We start from the raw sequence: 21,731 nt of genomic DNA on the forward strand, positions 1-21,731 counted from the left end.
CTGGATTTCACAGACAGGAACGAATCGGATAGCAGCGGGTGTCAGTGGAGATGTCACCGCTGACATCTGCTGCTCCATAGGGGTGCATGGAGTGTCCAATCAGGTCCGCCTAAAAAACTGACAGGTGGACTTGATCTGTAAGAATATTTAATAATAATATCTCGCGCTCGTACTTCATTATGTCAGAATATTTATACTGCTCTGAATATAGCAGTGTCTATTTATGGTTAATAAGTAAAGATCTGTGAGGTAGGAGAATCTCCACTTATTCCACAAATCAATATGTAGTGAATTATTTTTAATTGATTAATTTCTTTTTAAAAGCATATACCAATCTTAGTGAGTACAGTCTACAGTATGGAATATTTATAAAATATTTATTCACCAGACATGTATTCACAATATATGATCAAACAGGAAGTGACACAAAAAGATAACTACATAAAATACTAACTTCAAACAATTAATGCAATGTGATGTTTAGCTCAATAATGAAAGTGAAAGTAAAACAAAGTGAAAGTGAAACGAAAGCAAGATTACCATTTCTCCAGGTATAGCATAAACCATATGTGTTCTATATAAACAGACCACAATTGTCTGCAAATCACATATCTGAAAGTCATTCCACTGCAGATGGAGCGAGAATAAGCCATGCAAAACGGAAGACTAAATTTGCAATAATGCGCTATATCTGATATTAATAAAAATGTATAAAAACAAAAATCAGCTTTTTAGATAAAAATCTACTATGGTTTATACGGCTGGGATTGTAATCTTATTACCCTTAAATATGCAACATAAAACATATAAGGAAGGAAATAAACAATATTGAATAAAATCAAATAATACAGCAAGGCATATTTACCACACTTAAGATGGCGGCTAGCTTCAAATGGTCGTTACCAGTGTCCTAAGATGGATGCCAGTGAGGGAGGAGTTTCATTTGGCGTCCCTCAAAGTTTCAGATGAATGATGGAGCAAGATGGAGTATGTCTGGATGAGTCTATAGATGGATGTAGTAGTGTGTGTGTGATGTAAGTGTAAGGTGTGTTGTCAGTAGTGATGTGATGTATCCTCTCTCATCTGGGCTGTTCTTTTATATGGTATGAACAAAGGGCTATAAAAATTACCATAAGTTAAACCCAGAGGGATGAAACATTATCCCCATTGGTTGGGATATTCTATACCTTAACTGGTGAGGTCAGAGCCACACCTCTCCTGATAATTAACCCAATGTATGATAATAAAATTAAAGGATGATTCCTCTATATTTAAGATTAATCATATAACACAACATAAAACTTTGTCCATACTCCCAGTACATACATAAATGTCCATCTGTATCTCCATCATTCACCTTGGCAAGTAACGCCATTTCAATATTAATTATTTTTAATACAATATAATATTTCTATATGGGAAATATCTAAAATACCCCGAGACTGCATTTGGTATCTCGTCTAAAGAGGGCAGTATCGTACCGTTCATTAGATTTTGTATGTAACAATAATTACCACTATTCTTATCTGATGATCTTTGACCTGTTGGCTAGTGAAAGTCCAATAATTATTTGACCATGCCATAGGCTGTCAGACATTTTGTCTGGGATTGGAAGATCTATGATACCTTGAACACTTAGCCTAGTCCAAAGCAATTCTTATATAAACACTCCTACCACATGCCTTAAAATGAAGTAGTTTAAGTGGAATTACTTTTACCTAAGTAAGATTTGTACTGTAAGAATATAAACCCAAAATGTGATATAACATTCCTTAATATATATGTATATGCCTTACATAATATAATGACATAATTATGGCTAATATGTTCTCACACATAATAATGTATCTTTAAAAACGTATATATAGTTCATTTTAAATGTCTTCTAGAGTATACTGGGGTATTGTCCATTGTTATATACAGATAAGATTACAAGCTAGACTAGTATGGTGTCTCGCTAATTGATCCTTATCTGATGAGATGTGTAAAGGCCTCTTATTTATGACCGAAGACTTACAAGGATTTTCTGTAGATTTTCTGTAGAACTTAAGACTCTGTAAAGGCATCTTGTAAAAGAACATGAACTTTCCATGAACTCCTAACAAAATGGATTCTGTCCTGTTCAGAATCGTATATGCATAAGATGAAATATACATAGCTTTTTAAATCCATTTTTTTCCCTATTATTATATTAATCACCCCCAATAATCCCGACAGATCGGAAAGCCCGTGTGAAAGGGGCCTATGAGTTTTTTTTTGGGTTGAATGGAAAAAAAGCTTTCAGCTCTGGTCGGAGCCGCTGTACTAACTATGCAAAGTCATAGCCCCCAACTGTCCCTGATTTCAGGGGACTGTCCCTGATTTGGAACAATGTCCCTCTGTCCCTCTTTCCACCTCATTTGTCCCTGATTCTGGTCTGATCTATATAGTTGTGCATAAAATGCACTATTTATCTCTCAAATAGTGTTTCCCAGAGCTTAACCTTTCATCTAAATTCTAAATTGCTGCATTTGTAAATTTCAAAAGCCAGTATAAAGTAAAAACAAAAAGCACTTGTAGGTTTAACTAATCATTTTTTTTTGTATACTCCTCCTTTAAGGGGGGCGTGGCAGGAGGTGTCCTAGGCCTATATACTTTTGCTAATAGGTGTCTCTTGTTCCCATTTCAAAAGATTGGGAGATATGCAAAGTTAGTACTGTGATCTCCCTCGCTGAGCTGTTGTGTTCTGACATGGGGGTGCCCCCCATCCTGCCAGGACACTCCAATCAGCTTTCTCCCTCATTAGCTAGTTTCTGTCTGACAGGGTGGCACACACCTGGGCCGAATGTCGTCCTTTTTTGTTTTTAACCGGCCCGTGTGTACGGGTCTTTCAGGTTAAAAGTTCAGGTTAGGTTAATTTTTAAGTGGCTTAGGGATAAAGCTGTGTTGCATTTCAGCATTAAAGTGGTTCTAAAGCCTAAACATTTTTTAACTTAAAGTGTTACTAAATCCACAACAGTAAAATCAGTCTGTATATGCAGTAAATCATGCTTGTTATACTCACTGTGGAACCTAAGGGGTTAATCCTCCACACTGCATGAAAAGGCTGTTTGATCCTGTCTTTTCTGATCCTCCCCTTCTTCCACTGTTCCCAATCCATCATCTCATAGTACAGAGCCTTTGGAGTCACTCTGCACATGCACAGTTTGGTGTGTATTGCTAGAGAGTTTTTCTTGGGAGGGTGCATGTGATCAGCACAGGGCCAATCAGCACTGTCCAGACAGAGGGCCAGGGGTCCTGCAGCCTCATAGGACAGTCAGAGTAGAATGAAAACTCCTCCTGCAAGCTTTAACCATACACTGATAGAAGTCTCAAGACTGCTTTATACTGCTGTTGACAAAAGGTATTTAGTAGTTTATATTTACTAAAATAATTGCATTTCCATGTTCTGTGTACTGTAGAAGACCAGATATAGTGCATTCGGGGTCCTAGGTTTAGTAACACTTTAATGCATTGCTTGCATTATGGTAAAAAAAAAAAAAAAAAAAAAAAAAATTAATGCATCAGCACCCTACCTTTTACTTACCTGAGCCCTCGGGGCTGAGTCCCGCTGTCTGTGTCAATGGACGCAGCAGCGGGGCTCAGGAGAGAGCATGCACAAGTTCCCCCACGGGAAGCGGCCTCCGATGGGGGCGCTGGACAGAAAGGGGGGCCAGGAGCCCCGACGGGGGACCCAAAAAGAGGAGAATCTCTGCTGTGCAGAGCAGGTAAGTATAGACATGTTTGTTATTTTAAAAAAAAATGTCTACCTTTACAATCTCTTTGATTTATAGGTTAAGTTTTGGGGTAAGCTAAACATACATGGGTTTAGTTCAATGCAGGTTCAGTGCACATGATCCGAACCCCAATCCGAACCCCATTGAAGGCAGATTGGGGGAGCCAAATCTCAGAGCCCTTTCACACTAAGGTGCTTTTTAAGCTCTTTGACGCTACAAAATCCATTGAAATGAATGGGAAGTTCCTTAAAAGGGCCCAAAAAGCTCCTCAAAATGATTCTTGAAGCATTTTTTTGAGTCACGTGTCTATAATAAAAGCGCACCGCTAATGCCTGAAAAGTGCCTAAATAGCTCCTCAAAAGCACTCAGAGTTTTGTGGGCAGTTTTCAAGCACCTCGGTATGAAAGGGCTCTCAGAAACCAGTAATGGACATTTTCTGGGCTAAAAGGTAAGGGATTACCAAACAAAAGGCAAAGGGAGCTGGGTAGAGTTCTGGAAGACATGTATCAATGAAAATGTTTTTTCCTTACATTTATTATTCAGCAGCAAGAGGGTAATTTCAGGTGGCTTAAAAGGAAACATTGAAAATACAGGAATCCTTCAAATTACATGCTTAGCTTTACCGGTGTATATGGTTACACAGAACAATATGATTCTCAGGGAAAATGCCAGCAACACTGTAAAATATGAATTAGCTTACATACAGCAGCAACCCAATATTTTTGATTTCCAATAGATTAGGGGTTTACTAGGTAGTTTTTTTTTTTTTTTTTTTCAAAGCCAATGCTTTTTTGTAGCAGTGACAGGCAATAATTGAAAGATGGAAACAGCATTGACAATATAGCTAAAGTCTAATATAAAGTATATATTTTGAAAAAGCTATAAAGTTCATGCAAATTTCCAATTTCAAAACAAATCACATAGTACAGCTTGTAATGTTAATTTTAGAATCATGCCGTATTGTGTACAAAATGTCAACCCAGAGTCCACCAAAACACCTCAAAACCACAAAGCTACATGCAACTGATGAGGCAGTTGGGAAACAACAAAAAGTACAGTGTCATGTGTCAGAGACAACAGCCAAACATTTGGCACAGTGAATGGAGAACATGTAAGCAAATTGATTGGGGACTGGACCACTCATGTAAGAGTGAGAGATTAGTATTTTTTTTTTTTCTAAGAAATACCCCATAAAATTTCATCTCCACAACCAGGAAGAGCAAATTTTGTGGGGGTAGTGCTGGACTGAAGCTTTGAACTACATCCACTTTTGGGCACAGGAACCCCTTGGAGAAGAGATGCTGGATGAGAGCAGATAAGAAGGTCACATTCCCAAGCATTTCATTGTGCTATATTGGCTGCTTTCATTGTAACATTCTCGTCTGACGAGTGTCCATTTTGATGGGTGACGGTGTTAGCACATACACTGGAAGATTCTTAAACAATTAGGATTGGATGGTGGAGGATTGCAATTTTTTTACACTGTATGAGGGACTCTATATAGAGGCTCTGTTAACACTTAATTCATCTCTTTGATTGTACAATTTATATAGTTTGATGCACTTTAAGTAATTTTTTTCACTTGTGTTCATAATTTTTGATCACTTTTTATTACTCTTTATGATTTATATCTGCTGCTCAATACTTTAGATGTTATTTTTTTTATGGGGCTGCAAATAATTACCTACATCAGGAAGATATATGAATTTAAAATGTAGGTACTGTATTTTCTGGCGTATAAGACTACTTTTGAACCTCAAAAAAATCCCCCAAAAATGGGGGGTCATCTTATACGCCGAGTATAATATCTCCAAGGTAACCTAAGTATAAGTATTACCGGTAGATCATGTAATAGGGGGGTCGTCTTATACGCCCAGTCGTCTTATACGCCGGAAAATACGGTACTCAAATATTTCATATAAAAATGTAACAGACTTGCATGGAATCACGTCTTTTTTAGTTCTAGGAAATTTTAAGAGCAGGGAGAAGTCAAATTTGAGCCAGAAATAGGCAAGAAGGCTGTTATTTTTCAAAGACACCATATTATAGAAGAACTGATGTACTGCACTGATGCCAGCAAAAGGACAGCCCAGCAGCTCAAATGCATACTGGGAAAGCTCTGGCCAGAGGTCCATACTTGTTTTCTAATAATGAAGAGGATTGTCTGTTGGAATGGTGTCAACATCAAACCTTGACCCCATGCAATTCCCCATCATATGATCCACCTGTTGCTGATAGTTGCTTGTAGCAGACAGCCCTGGGAAGAGAAAAATGTTTTGAATGCCTCTCTTAAGGCCCGTACACACGATAAGAAAATGTGAAGGGAAATTTTGTCCGACGACCGATCTGCCGATATTCGGATTGTTAGTATGGTGCTTTCGACAGCCGACTTTTCGGCTGACAAAATCCTGACGTGCAGGCTATAAAATTTTTGTTGTCCGTAATACAATGTCCGATTTTCGTCTCATTAGTACAGATTTTGACAGAAAAAAACCTTAAGAGCAAGACTAGGCATGCTCAGAGACGAAAGAACACATACAAAGCAATCCAACACATGACATCACTTCTGAAGTAGAATTCTGTAGTACGGGAAAATTCGTATGAAAAAAACCTCTTCACTTTCCACATCAGACTAGCATGCCACAAAAAACGGACGACAGATCTTTCGATAATCTGATCGTGTGTACGGGGCTTTAGACAGCCACCCTCACTGCTGCTCCTCCCTTCAATGACAGCAAGCACCAGGTCAAAATGTCTGTACTTTCAGCCTCTGGAATGTAGGCAACTAGTTTCTCCACAGCACTTCCTCCAGGTGTTTCCTATTTTACCGCGCTGCAAGGGCAAGATGAGCTTTTCGGCTTTGCCCTAGTACAGTGATGTTGAACCTTGGCACCCCAGATGTTTTGGAACTACATTTCCCATGAAAGTGTAGTTGAGCATCATGGGAAATGTAGTTCCAAAATACCATGCCATTACTGCCCAAGTAACATGGACCCAGGAGGGTTGCCAACCAATAATGGTCTTTCTTCCTTGATGCCACACATATTAGGCTTTGAAGCATGAATAAACCCATCTGCTGCAAAGGAACCCAAGTCATCGGGTTGCTGAGGATGACATTGCACTAAACTATCTTACCCAATCCACATACAACTCCTGGGGTTTGTGAAGGTGAAACCCACCCCTGGAAGCCTGCCCTATATCCTCCTCCTGAATGCTGCCACAGCAACCATGCTCACGCTCCTACTGTACCTGCTAAGGCCTCACAGGGATGGTGTCAACTGGCTCTGATACCAGAAAGCCCTTCTCTTCCCCTTGCTGCTGTGATTTCCGTGTCCTGCCTATAACCCCATCTCCCCCAAGTCTTTCCTCATGCCATACATTCACAGATACTCATTTATGACCTACTGATCCATGAACAGCCACTGCAGTATGGCCAAGGTTGAATTCCACCATGTGAACATGTTACATACTGTATCAGGCGATGTGAAGTTTCCACTGAAGTTCACCTAGTGAAATTGATGACTGCCATCTCAGTATGACTACCTGAGATGACTACATATTATTTTAACCTGCCTCAAAAGATCCTGTAAGCCAGGTGTACTTTCCAGGAACTACTGTACCACCAGGTTGAGAATGTGTGCCAAGCGCAAGTGTGAACCCTGCAATGGATGGACAGCAAGTTAGTACCATTAACCACCTCTAGGCCTGTCATTTTAGAGCTGATATAATCTTTGCCGCAATGGCTACTGTCCCCTAGGCATACCATCTGGAACACTGCATAGCATTGCTTTCCCTGAGCAATTGAATAGCCTTTTGAATGTTTGTGAGGTACTGGTGGTTCAATTCACATAAATAGGGCATTGAGGAGGAGATAGAAGTGGCTGCACTGTCACCATCACCATTTGTAAAGATGTATCCCTTCTGGATGCCAGCAAAGTTACCCAGTAAAGATATATACCATCCCTGCCCATTCTTTCTGGACAATGTGTCTGTGGTCAGGTTGACTCTCCTGCTGACTGCATGGTCCAGTGAGGTAGAAACATTACCTTACACATAACAAAGGAGGACAGGAATGGCCAATGGGTGAAGAACCTGCTACTGTGGTACATCACAGGCTGAAGATTCAGGAATGGGGACTAAATAAACCTGATGAAAAGGCTGTAAATCCAACCATTTTGCCAAGCTGGCATATAGCTGCTGAGCTTGTGGGTGGCTGGGGTCATACTCCTTTTTCCATTCCAGCAGGCACAGAAACTTTCCTGCTGATTATTACAGCTAGAGATGGCAGGGTGGAACCAGCATAATCTTAACAGGATTTGGTACTTGGGTACCTGCTTGGTACCATGCTGACTCTCTTCCCCACTGAAAAAGCCATAAGTTAAACCTCTGACACCCCTTAAAAGACTTTCATCTGAAGGCTGCAGACTTTTGCTGAAGGCTGCAGATGGGGAATCTTGTATTGTAGGAGTAGAGATGTAAAGGAAGAAGCTGAATGAAGGAGGAGTGATCTCAACAAGCTGCATGGTGAGAAGTTACATGCTTATTCATACATGTGGTACCCAAATTAAAATGTCAGCAGCTCCCTCCTCTCCTCTGCCACATTCCCCTGGATGACATCCCACCTTGCTGATGCTTCTCCCTCACTTTACTTTGCTTCAGTATCTGGCACCTAAGTTCAGTCAGAGACCCCATCTGCAGCTGCAGGAACATCTAGGCCAATTGGTTCTCCCTTCCTGTTGTCACCTGGCTCTGTTCTTTCATTGCTTTCAATTAATTTCTGTGTATCTATTGCAACAGGTGGCTGATACTGTACTCAAATAACTTAACTGACTCCTATGTGCCAGTTGGTAGGGCAACTGGACATTATTTCCCTACTTTTATTAGCAGCTATGGCAACGACTGTATGGGAGGAATGGGGTGTTTGGGTGCATTAACTGTGGTGCCTTTGTGGACTAAACTGCACCACAATAAAATGCAGTGCTCCACTGCAAACAAAGGACATCTTTTGTGGTGTCACCAACAACTAAACACTATTTCTGCTGCTGAGTCTGACCCCGTAAAGAATTAAAAAAAAAAAATTAAACACAGATAAAATAGAGCTAAAGTTTAAAAAAGTAAAGTAATTGCAAAAATAAATATATAAATACCTTAAGAAGCAATATAAACCATTTCTTTCTTTTTTAATGCAGAAAAAAAAGTGAATGTTAAAAGACAAGTAAAGAGAAAAGAAAATTAAACACCCCCAAAAAAATTAATAAATAAAAAAACAGCAAAAAAATAAAAAATAAAAAAAATTGCTGTACTTCTAAAAAGGATTGTTGGGTCATATGAATGAAGGCCCCTTGAACCTCCTTTAGGGAAAGAGAGCCTTCACTGCTGGAAGCATGGCATCACTGTGAGTGTGAACCTAAAAGAGAAGTTAAGTAGCTCCCTTAGGATTGGCTACAAAGACCTAAGGTGGCTGGGTGGAGCCCGAACACTAGGAAAAGGCTACGCTGAGGCACATCCAACTGCTCTGAGGAGATTTAGCGGTCACAAGAGTTGCCCACCCTCCCACCTGTTATGATGTTTTGTTCCAGCTTTATTGGTGAATCATGTTGCTTTATGGGCTATGCCCTCAAGTTAAATTCTGGGGTCAATTTAATGTCTGTCTGGCACTGATGGTAAGGACAGGCCTCTTAGACTATGTGAGTTTATGTTTATGGGTGCTCACAGAATAACCATGACTGGCATTCTTGTTTGGTTAATTCTGGGGTCAGTCTAATGCCTGTCTGGCACTGATGGTAAGGACAGGCCTCTTAGACTATGTGAGTTTATGTTTAATGGGTGCTCACAGTAGAACTGTGACTGGCATTGTTGTTTGGTAAATTCTTGGGTCAGACTAATGCCTGTCTGGCACTGATGGATGGTAAGGAAAGGCCTCTTAAACCATGTGAGTTTATGTTTATGGGAGCTCACAGTATAACCGTGACTGGCATTGTTGTTTGGTACATTTGGAAAGTTGTTACTTTTGCAAAGTTTAATAAAGCTGTGGCTTGCCCTATTTCCAACTTAATCAGCTTCCTTGTCTTTTTGGGGGGGCAGGGTATTGATTTTTTAGTTGGTCATAAATGAGACTGTGCCTTCTCAGCAGTCAAGCACATTGAATGGAGTTGGGCTTATGCTCCACTCTAAAAAAAGAACAAAAGTGTAACCCCGCTAGTGAACAAAACACAAAAGCAGCAACTTCCAGTGAGATAACACAATTAGACAAATATATAATACAAGCTACACTAAAAAATGTGATACATAAACTGCAAATAAAATTGATTCACAGAAAAACATGCATATAAATGTAACTGAATGTCCGTGCATATAATAAATTAAATATAATAAACTGAATATCAGTGTCTACAATAATTAATCCAAAAGTCCCAAAACATGATGAAATAGTGATACAAGTGAAATACACCAATATTGTATAATGAATAAGTGCTGTGTAGTCATCCACCGCTAGTGCATCGATCTAACACAGCATGCAAATCTGCTTACCAGAAAGCACAGGTAATGGAACCAAAACAACCACTAGGGATAAGTTGATGTTCACAAAACAGCAGGGCTTCTGACAAATAAATTGGAGGTTATATCCGGGAGGAATACCCACTGCCAGAGGAGGGAAGACAGTATATTTCACCAATGCATCCGCACCTATCCCACGTTCACAGATCCAGGGGTCACCATACAGCCTGGGTAAGTCTGGGAGCTCATGTCAGGCCAAGAGGATTCTTCAAGAAATTGCAACCGGACCCAACAGCCAAAAAATTTGCTAAGCAAAAGGACATGAAAGAACCACATTGTGGCAAAGGAAATCCAATATCGCCAGCATGACGCCACTAAAAAGAATCTCCAAACGTATAGACAAATTTCCAATAAACCATACACCCAAAGCGTTTCAAGGTTATTCCTTTAGCCTCTTCTTCAGGGGTGTGTAGGGAGTGTTGGGTCTCAGCCGTGTACTTATCAGCTGTACGGCTTCCCCCGGCCTTCCTGACCTACCTGGGCCTTCTGCTATCTCCGCCCACAAAGCTTGTATATCCTCCCGTTCTATCCGAGGCTCTGAGCGGCCGACATCCCGCGCACCTCCTCACACAGCGCCCTAGTTCGTATGAGAAGCCCTGCTGTTTTGTGAATATCAACTTATCCCTAGTGGTTGTTTTGGCTCCATTTCCAGTGCTTACTGGTAAGCAGATTTGCATGCTGTGTTGGATCGATGCACTAGCAGTGGATGACTACACAGCACTTATTCATTATACAATATTGGTGTTTTTCACTTTCATCACTATTTCATCACGTTTTGGGACTTTTGGATTAATTATTGTTGACACTGATATTCAGTTTATTATATTTAATTTATTATATGCACGGACATTCAATTCCATTTATATGCATGTTTTTCTGTGAATCAATTTTTTTTACAGTTTATGTATCACATTTTTTAGCGCAGCTTGTATTATATATTATGCTCCACTCTCCCTAACCACACAAACTGCAGTTCACTGCAAAGTATCAGTGGCAATTTACAGCACTAATTATAGGGCTGTTTATATCACTGTATATCTGTAGTAGCACTCTTCACAGCAAACTCGCTTTCCCTGCAACACTATCAACTGTTCTTCACACTAAACCCCCACACACAGTCAAAGGGCTTCTAGGATAATACCCCTTTATGGCGTGTGGACTGCAACTGTGTTAACCACTTAAGCCCCAGAAGATTTTACCCCCTTCTTGACCAGGGCCTATTTTGCGATTCGGCACTGCGTGACTTTAACGGACAATTGCGCGGTCGTGCGATGCTGTACCTAAACAAATTTAACGTCCTTTTTTTCCCACAAACAGAGCTTTCTTTTGGTGGTATTTGATCACCTGTGCGATTTTTTGATCATGTGCTATAAACAAAAAAAGAGCGTCAATTTTGCAAAAATAACAATATTTTTCACATTTTTTTATATGAAATTCCCCCCCCCCCCCCCAAAAAAAAATGTAAAGATCAAAATGTTTTAACATTTTCGGCCAATTTGTTTTCTGCTACCTATGTTTGGTAAAAAAAATCGCAAAAAGCGTATTTTGATTGGTTTGCGCAAAAGTTATCGCGTTTACCAACAAAGGGAAAGATTTTTGTCATTTTTGTTGGTTTTTTTTAACGCGTAATGGCGGTGATCTGCGATTTTTTTTGCGGTACTGTGACATTGCAGCGGACAGATCGGACCCTTGACTGACATTTTTGACACTTTTGGGGTTATCAGTGACATTACTACAGTAATCAGTGCTATACATATGCATTGTTACTGTAAAATTACACTGGCAGTAAAGGGGTTAACTTTTTTTTGAGAGGGAGGGATTATGTGTGTCCATAGGGGCGTGATTCTAACTGTGATTGGCTGTGGCTTGAGGTGTAGGAACAGTGATCAACGGTCCTACATAGTAGAACCGTATGATCACTATTCCTACACAGGGGAGAATGACAGGCGGCTTGTTTACATCAGCTGCCTGCCTTTCTCCCTCTCCACCCGACGATCGCGAGTGACCGGCGGACGATCGGGTCCGCCGGTCACACGCGCGGGGGGTCTGGGAGCGCGCCTCCGGCGGCGAGCGCTTGCTCCCGAGACCCTCGCAGCCTAGCGACGTAGCACTACGTCGCTTTGCCTGTGAGGGGCTGACCGCCGCAGTAAATAGTCGTGAGGCGGTCGGCAAGCGGTTAAAAACCATCACTGTCCAAAGGGTTTGCACTTGGCCAGAGGTTTTTGACAGCTTTTAAACTCTATTATGGGGCGTTCGGCAGAGTCCTTAAACTTTGGATTTAATCCAAACAGCCAAAGTTCGGTCCAAACTTAGATTCAGACAGAACTTTTAGCTGATCCCTACCCTAGGTAAGATTAGAGAGATTAAGTGTTCAGTGTTTGCCGTTAGGTTAAACATTAAGGACTTCATTTTAAGGTTAGGATAAAGCCCCATACACACGATCAGAATATTGTACAAAAAATACCTCTTTCTAATCGATCGTACGATGATCTGATCATTAGTACACAGCTTTCATCCACAATTTTCTGTAGGGACAAACATGAAGATTTTTCTTGTATGATACCAGATCATACGATTTTTGTTTAATCAGTACAGTTTTCGTCTGAAAATGCAATACAAATACATTACATCACTTGCAAATTTTTATTCTGCTGTACGAGAATTTTTGTACTTAATTACTTACTTGTTTAGTAACCTATTAGTTTTCAATATGGAGACTAGCATGCTAAAAAAAACGGACGATCATTCGTCCGATAATCTCATCGTGTGTACTAGGCATAAGGTTTTGAAAAGGCAAATAAAGTGTTAGGTAGGGTCAGCGTATGGGTCAGGTTAGACCAGCCTTTCTCAACCATTTCAACATGGAGGACCCCTTGAAATAATTTTCAGGTCTCAGGGAACACCTGCTAAAAATTATTATAATTACAACTCATGATACATTACTGTGAGGGTCAGTGGGATGAATTCTCCTTACACTTGTGGACATTGGGAAGAATTACCTTCTTCCAGATAGCTAAAAAGATGAATGGTGTCATTGGGAACTTATCTAAGAGGCAGAAATTGCTCATTGCTCAAGGAACCCCTAGCAACCTCTGGAGGAACCCTAGAGTTCCACGGAACTCTGGTTCAGAGACCCTGGGTTAGACATAGGGGTTAAAGCATGAACCTCTTCACTAAGTCAATTGAACACCAGAGACCTAGTTTTATTGTTATCTACAGCTTGGGACCGTCCAACACTGTCCATGGTTTATGGTTTATTCTTAAACCATAAAAGTTAATTATGCACTATAAGTAGTAATTTATTAGTGCTACATTTTATAGAGAACATCATGTTCAGAACAGAGATATTTCTGCTGCTCAACATTAAAGGCCAGAGGACAGTTTTCTGCTTGAGCTACCCATGCACCAGGAAATATGCGAACACTGCAAGTAGGTAAAAAATATAGTGAGTTGTAACATGGAAGTCTGTACGCTGCAGAACATGAAGTCTTTATCTTTTAATTATCAATTGATTTAAAGGGTAAATCCACTTATGTGGAAAAAAAAAATATTAACAAATAAAAAAGAAAAAAAAAGTAATATAGTATTTACAATTGCAGGTCAAGTTGTAATGTAATGTTATTTACCACTTGCTGACTGCCCTATAGCATTTTTACTGCTACGGGGCAGAAGATGTGTGCAGGATCACGTATATATACGTGATCCCGCACTTCCGCCTGCAGGGGGCGCGCACCCGCCACTGGTGATGATTCACAGCAGAAGCTAATTTGCAGGTAACGGGCACTTAATTTCCGCCTGTACCCGTTGATCGTTGGGCAGAGTTGTTTACTATGTAAAAAAGCAAGAACTCAAATTAATCCCTTCCCCTAGTAAAAGCGCACGCATAGTAAACTCAAACACTGGCTAGGCACACATTTAACCCTTGATCGCACCAGATGTTTAACCCCTTCCCAGCCAGTGTCATTAGTACAGTGACAGTGCATATTTTTAGCCCTGATCACTGTATTGGTATTACTGGTTCCTGCAAAGTGTCAAAGTGTCAGTTAGTGTCCAATTGTCCGGCGCTATAACGAAGTCCCACCATAAGTCGCTGATCGCCGCCATTGCTGGTATAAAAGAATTTAAAAAAAGTTTGTGGACTCTATAACGTTCGCGTAAACCAATCAATATACGCTTATTGGGATTTTTTTTTTTACCAAAAAAATGTAGCAGAATATATACTGGTCTTAATTTTATGAAGAGTTTAGATTTTTGTTTCTATTTTTTTTTAATATGTTTTATAGCAGAAAGTAAAAAAATATTGTTTGGTTGTTTTTTTTTCAAATTTTTTTTGTTTATAGTGCAAAAAATAAAAAAACGCAGTGGTGATCAAATACCACCAAAAGAATTGGAGAAAAAATTACATACATTTTATTTGGGTACAGCATTGCATGACCGCTCAATTAATTAAAGTAACACAGTGCTGTATCATAAAGTGGCCTGGTCATGAAGGGGGTAAATCTTCCGGGGGTCAAGTGGTTAAAAATGACCTTTCCTTTTCAATGTAATATGGCTAACTGGAGGATTTCTGTACACAAATGGTAAACAGAATGCCCCCTAAAAATGTAATTTCCTGCTTGTGTGATCGGCTCACTGATTTTCCCAGAAGTCTGCACTAAGATACAAGTCAGATTTTTGGCAACCCCTGCAACAAAAATGTAATTTTTGGTCAGATACTCCCAATAAGAAATCACGCCCAAAGGGACACACACCTAGACACTTTCCTCAATAGAGCACTACAGGTGTAACAGCTAATTGATGATTATAAAACCACTCCCAGATGTACATGGACACAGACAAACAAACAACTATTTCTTCAGAATAACAAAAGGTAGGATTCTGCAACAAAGTTTGTTAAAATCTTTGCAATTTACGTAGATCACCCAGAGGGGAATGTTTTTTTCTCAACAAATGTGGAGTTACTCTTTTTAAAGTAGAACAATAGGCAAAACTTTTTTTTTCAATTTGGATAGAGCAAGGAAGGGTATAATATATATAACAGTCCCAATAATTTTTTTTTTTTTTAAATTCTAATTTTTTCATAATTTTAGGCCAATTTGTATTCTGCTACATATTTTTGATTAAAAAAATCCCAATAAGTGTATATTGATTGGTTTGCGCAAAAGTTATCGCGTCTACAAACTAGGGGAAAGGTTTATGTCATTTTTATTTTGTATTTTATTTTTACTAGCAACGGCAGCGATCAGCAATTTTTAGTGGGACTGCGACATTGAGGCGGACAGATCAGACACCTAAATTACATTTTGACACTTTTGGGGGGACTAGTGACATTTTTACAGTAATCAGTGCAAAATATATGCACTGTTACTGTACCAATGACACTGGCAGGGAAGGGGTTAACACCAGGGGCAATCAAAGGGTTAAATGTGTCCCTAAGGGGTGCTTTCTAACTGTGTGGGGGATAGGCTTGCTGAATGAACACAGAGACCTGTGTTCCTAAATAGGAGGAACACAGGATCCCTGTGTTCATTGCTGACAGAACAGCAGTCTGCCGTGTTTACAACAGCAGACCGGCGTTCTGTCTCTACGGGGAGCGATCTTGGGTGCCCAGCAGACATTGCGGCCGCCGGACCCCTGTGGCCAATCAGTGTGTGCGCCCCCCCTACTGGCGGTCCCGTGAACCGACATACAGGTACCTCATTTTGCGGGAAAGAGACGACCTGCCGCAGTAAAACTACAAAAAAAAAAAATGATTAGTTAAACCCACAAGTTCTTTTTTATATAATTCCTTTATATTGGCTTTTTAAAAATTACAAATGCAGCAATTTAGAAACTGGATAAAAGGTTTAGCACTGTGAAAAAAAAAAATGATAGATAAATAGTGCATTTTATATACAGCTATATAGATCAGACCAAAATGAGGGACAAATGAGAAGGAAAGAGGGACAGAGGGACTTTGTTCCAAATAAGGGACATTTCCTCAAAAGCAGAGATTGGTAACTATGTTATCGAAAAAAGGAAAATCTATTTAAAGTAGAACTATAGGCAAAACTTTTTTTATTTTTGATAGAGCAAGGGAGGGTTATTTATAACCCCTGTCAGATTTTTTTTCGCCAGCTGTGTCCCATTGCTGAGATTTCCCATAGCCAAACAGGAAGTAAGAGGAAATGCCTTGAAGTTAATAGAATTCCTTGGAGACCCTCCAGATCACCAAAACTAGTCTCACTATTGTAAGATTTACTTTTTATTACTTTTTAAGGGACAACCTAAATTTGGGATTGTCTTTTACTTTCACTCTCAATGATAATGGTAAACAGGAGAAATAGAGAGGGTGAATCTCCTTAATGGGGGCACAGACAAGCATTCTAATCCCTCTCCACTCTATCCAAAATGAAAAAAAAAAAACGTTTTTTTTTCTGGGGAAAACCCAAAGTTTGGCGTTTTCTTTTAGTTTCACTTTTAATGATAATGGTATACAGGACAAATAGAGAGGGTGAATCTCTTTAAAGTAGAACTGTAGGCAAAACTTTTTTTTCCATTTTAGATATAATAAGGGAGATTTATAATCCCTGTCAGGTTTTTATTTCACCATCTGTGTCCCATTGTGGAGATTTCCCTTCACTTCCTATCACATAGATAAACAGGAAGTGAGAGGAAATCCCTCCAAATTAGGGATTAGGGGGATTCCCAGGTCACTGGAACTAGTGTCCCCATTGGAAGATTTCCTTTTTATTACTTTTTTAGGGACAACCCAAAATTTGGGATTGTCTTTTACTTTCACTTTCTATGATAATAGTAAACAGGAGAAATAGAGAGAGTGAATCTCCGTAATGGGGGGCACAGACAGCAATAAAAACTGGCAAGCATTCTAATCCCTCTCCACTCTATCCAAAACAAAAAAAAAAACAAAAAAACAAAAAAGAAGGAAAATTGTATCATACTTACCGTCATTTTCCTTTCCTGGTGCCTATCCATGGCAGCATACCTGTGATAGAGCTCCGCCTCTACTCTGCCTTCAGGACTAGTGAATAGCTTAAAAGAAAGACGCCCCCTACTCCCAACATTCTCCTGTGATATAGAACACTGAGGGAGGGAGCGTATGCTGCCATTGATAGGCACCAGGAAAGGAAAATTACGGTAAGTATGATACAATTTTCTGTTTTCCTGGTGCCTCCATGTCAGCATACCTGTGATAAATAACTACCTGACAAAAGGGTGGGTAGATGCTAAAACGCAAGGAAATGTTTTTTTTTTTTTATGAAGAAAGGGCTTCCTGCATGGTCCTTTTTTCCAATTCTACAGTGGTGAGCGTTCCAGGGTCAACTCAATGTTTTATAAATGTGTGCTGAGACGACCATGTGGCAGCCCTGCAGATGGTATCCAGGGAGATGTTTGCTCTGGCTGCCCATGAGGCAGAAATTGATCTAGTTGTATGAACATTTACCTGCTCCAGAGGAACCATGCCTTTAGCCCTGTACACTTTACGTATTAGTTTGACAATCCAGGATGCAAGAATCCTGCTAGAGGCTTCCTTCCCTCTGTTTTTTTCCCATGGGATAACGAACAGCCTGTTAGATGTTCTAAATTTTTTTGTAGCTTTGAGATACTTCTTGTGGACTTTCGCCATGTCCAAGCTTGGGCCTATTTCTGACTGGGAAAAAATAAACTGGCAAGGCCCATGGTTCCCTGAGCTGACTTGGGGTAGCGACTTTAGGGGTGAAGCCTTGAATAGGTCGCAGTTCCACTCTGTCTGGAAAGAAAGAAACGTGATCCTTTCTGATTCCCAGGGCTTGCAAGTCCGATATCCTCCTGCCAGATGTAATGGCTAGAAGAAAGGCCGTCTTTAAGGATAAGTTCAAAATCGATATTTGTTCCATAGGAGCAAAAGGATGTTCCGCCAAGGCTTCCAGGATTAGAGTTAGGTCCCATTTTGGAAAGGTGCGTCTGACCAGAGGGCGTGAACACCCCTCTAAGGAACGTATTTACGAGAGGGTTGACCGCCCATCTTGAATTTGTTGCCTTTGATAATGCGGCCACCTGGACCTTTAATGAACTGAAGCCTAGGCCTAGGTCAAGTCCGATCTGTAGGAACCCCAAAATATTGGAGACTGAAGGTGAGAATCGATCAAAATTTTTTTCCCGGCCGGAAAGGTTTGGAACTTTTCCCAGACTCTTGAGAAGATGGAGTTTGTGGATGGTTTTCTTGTTTGAAGGAGTGTCGCAATGACTTTCGGGGAACAGCCTAAGGCTTCAAACCTCCGCCACTCAATTTCCACACCGGTAGATCCAATCTGTGTGGGTTTGGATGAGAGACACTGCCCTGCTGTAGAAGTTGAGGGAACAGGGGAAGTGGAAATTAAGGTCTCTTGGGCCAATAAGGGAGAATCGCCAGGATGTGTACTGGTTCCTTCAGGAGCCTCAGGAAGAATTTTAGAATAAGAGGGCAAGGTGGGAAGGCAAACCCTGTGTCCCAGGTGCATGTCAGAGCATCCACTGCTTCCATCTGGGGGTGTGAAAAACGGGAGATAAATCTGGGAAGCTGTGTGTTTCCGTGGTGTAGCGGACAGATCCACCTGAGGATATTTCCAGTGATTGGTGATCTGGTGAAATACGTGCGGATGCAGGGCCCATTTGTTGTTGTTCGGACAAGATCTGGAGAGAATGTCCGCTTGATTGTTTAGCCTGCCCGGGAGATACACTGCTCTAAGGTCTAGGAGATTCCTCTCTGCCCAGAGCATGATCTGTTCTACTCTAGACAGAAGCTACCTGCTGCGAGTCCCGCCCTGTTTTTGAATATAGGAGACTGCTGCCCTGATGTCCAGTCATAGAAGAACTCTCTTACCTCTGATGTGGGGAGCTAGAGAGGTTAAGGCTAGGAATGCTCCTCTCAACTCCAGGATGTTTGAGACTAGGCTCTCGGCTTGAAAGGACCATCTTCCCTGGCCCTCTGTCTTGTGGAAGTAAGCCTGATTTGCCACCAGCCACTCTGGAAATTGCTTTGTCCAATCTCTCCCCAAACAGTGCCTTCCCATCAAAGGGAATCCTGCACCAGTTCTGTTTTGAACAATATCCGCTGCCCACGGCTTTAGCCATAAGGCCCTTTTGGCCATGACTGAATTGCTCTGGCTGAGCAGCGAATGGTGTCAATTGCTGCTTCTCCGACGAAATCGGCCGTCATCTTCAGCTCATCCAGTGCCTTTATGATCTCTTGCTTTGGCACATCTTGTCTGATAGCCGACTCTTATGTTTTCTGTCCAGGCTTTTATTGCTGTGGACACTGATTTAAGGGCGATTGCTGGCTTACATGCTAGTTGGGTTACTGCTGCTTCCACCACTGGCATTGAATCCAGGGCTCAGAATCAGCTGGAACTAGAGGGTAAAGTTTCCCAAACTCTGTGAGTGAAAACTTATTTTCCGTCTTCTTCCACTCCTCCTGAATCATCTCCTTTTCCTGAGAAGGGTTCTGGCCCAGTGCCCTGAAGGGGGAATTGGCATGCTGGCCATAGAGGGGCCTGGCACCTATGGATCAGCGTCTGTTGCCTGCGCGTCCTGAGGTATTGCCTGAGCAGGCATTATGGCAGCCAGTTCAGAAAGAGAATCTTTCATGGTCTATTTAGAAAGCTTGGCCACTTGTAGACTTTCTTGGTCTCGGTCAGCTGCATATTCCTTTATGTCCTATATGTCTAGATGAATGCGATCTGTGGCCCGGACTGCGTTCATGAGGATTAGGGATGATCGAACGGTTCGGGTCAACCATCGGTTCGACCCGAACATTGACTGTTCGAAATTCGGCCAAATTCCGAACATTTTTTGCAGAAAAAGTTCGGAATTCGGCAACCAGAACCGACCAAAATGCAATGGGACAGGAACTGGGCTTTAAAAGCCCGTGATTGGACCAGAAACATCAGTAAAAGCCAAATGAGGGGGCAGGAGGACGCTAGGAATGTGATTGGAGTGACTAGGGGGTCCAGAGGCCAATCAGTAGTGAATACACCCCCCAGTATATAACATAGCCCCGCCAAATCTCTAGCACTGAAATACAGGGCTGTGGAAGAGAGTGGAAGCAGTTCTGTTACTCCTGTTGCAAAAGTGTCATTTAGCAATTATTAGTGTGAGGAAAGGGATATCTAGTGTAGTTAGGGTACTATATACCTCTATAGCTAGATTCAATAATCTAGTTTCTATAGGGAAAGTGTTAAGTGTCAGCCCCCGCTCGGGAGAGGCCGGGAATAGCCGAAAGTATACGAGGGGCGGCGGCACGTGCGCAATGACGTGTCGGCGCCGGGCGGCGCCATTTTTAAAATGAAGGCGCCTCTGGAATAGGTAAGTGAAACAGCTTCACTACCTGCCATTATGCAGGGCTGCGGGCACACTACAAGGGATGCAGTGCTGCGGGCATGGTCCACCTGTACCATGCCCACAGCACTGCATCTCCTGTAGTATGCCCACAACCCCGGATCCTCTTGTAACATGCCAGTACCCCGCATTATCCTGTGCCATGCCAGTACCCTGCATTTTCCTGCACCATGCCAGTACCCTGCATTCTCCTGCACCATGCCAGTACCCTGCATTCTCCTGCGCCATGCCAGTACCCTGCATTCTCCTGCACCATGCCAGTACCCTGCATTCTCCTGCACCATGCCAGTACCCTGCATTCTCCTGTACCATGCCAGTACCCTGCATTCTCCTGCACCATGCCAGTCACCCTGCATTCTCCTGTACCATGCCCGCCGCCCTGCATTCTCACCCTAGGCTTATACTCGAGTCAATGATTTTTCCCATCTTTTTGTGGTAAAAGTAGGGGCCTCGGCTTATACTCGGGTCGGCTTATACTCGAGTATATACGGTATATATATATATATATATATATATATATATATATATATATATATAAATATATATATATATATACACACACACACACATATACACATACATATACATACATACATACACATAGTGACGGTATGCGAGGTGAGGTAGTCAATAATCGGTATATCTCACCTCGTATATGTTCGGTAGTAAGAGACTAAACCAGAATCCGGCCCGGGTTTTTCCAGCCTCTGTGACAGGTCAGGTTCCGGTAAAGAGATTGTGGGTCACCTGAGTCCATGCTCAGGTGAACTTTAAATGAACAGGAAGAGAGCACAGAAATTCTCTGGTCTGAGACTCAGAAGGGAATCTGAGAGAGGAGCTCTGTTTGGACTTTAAAAAAAGATTTGCTTTACCATGTGTTTTTGTGGGTGGAGGGGCGTTAGCAGGAAGCAAGGTGGGACCTGAGGAAGGAGGCTCCGCCTCCGAAATGCGTTGTCCGTAGTAACAGCAGAGGCAGTGCACCCGTGTCTTGAATCCCCCACCTCGCAGCTCCGTACAACTTGTGGCTCCGGCTTTGGCTGAGGCTCTCCTGAGGCGCTGTAG

This window comes from Pelophylax lessonae, assembly GCF_965119305.1.
Source record: "Pelophylax lessonae genome assembly, chromosome: 2".
NCBI classification, from domain to species: Eukaryota; Metazoa; Chordata; class Amphibia; order Anura; family Ranidae; genus Pelophylax; species Pelophylax lessonae.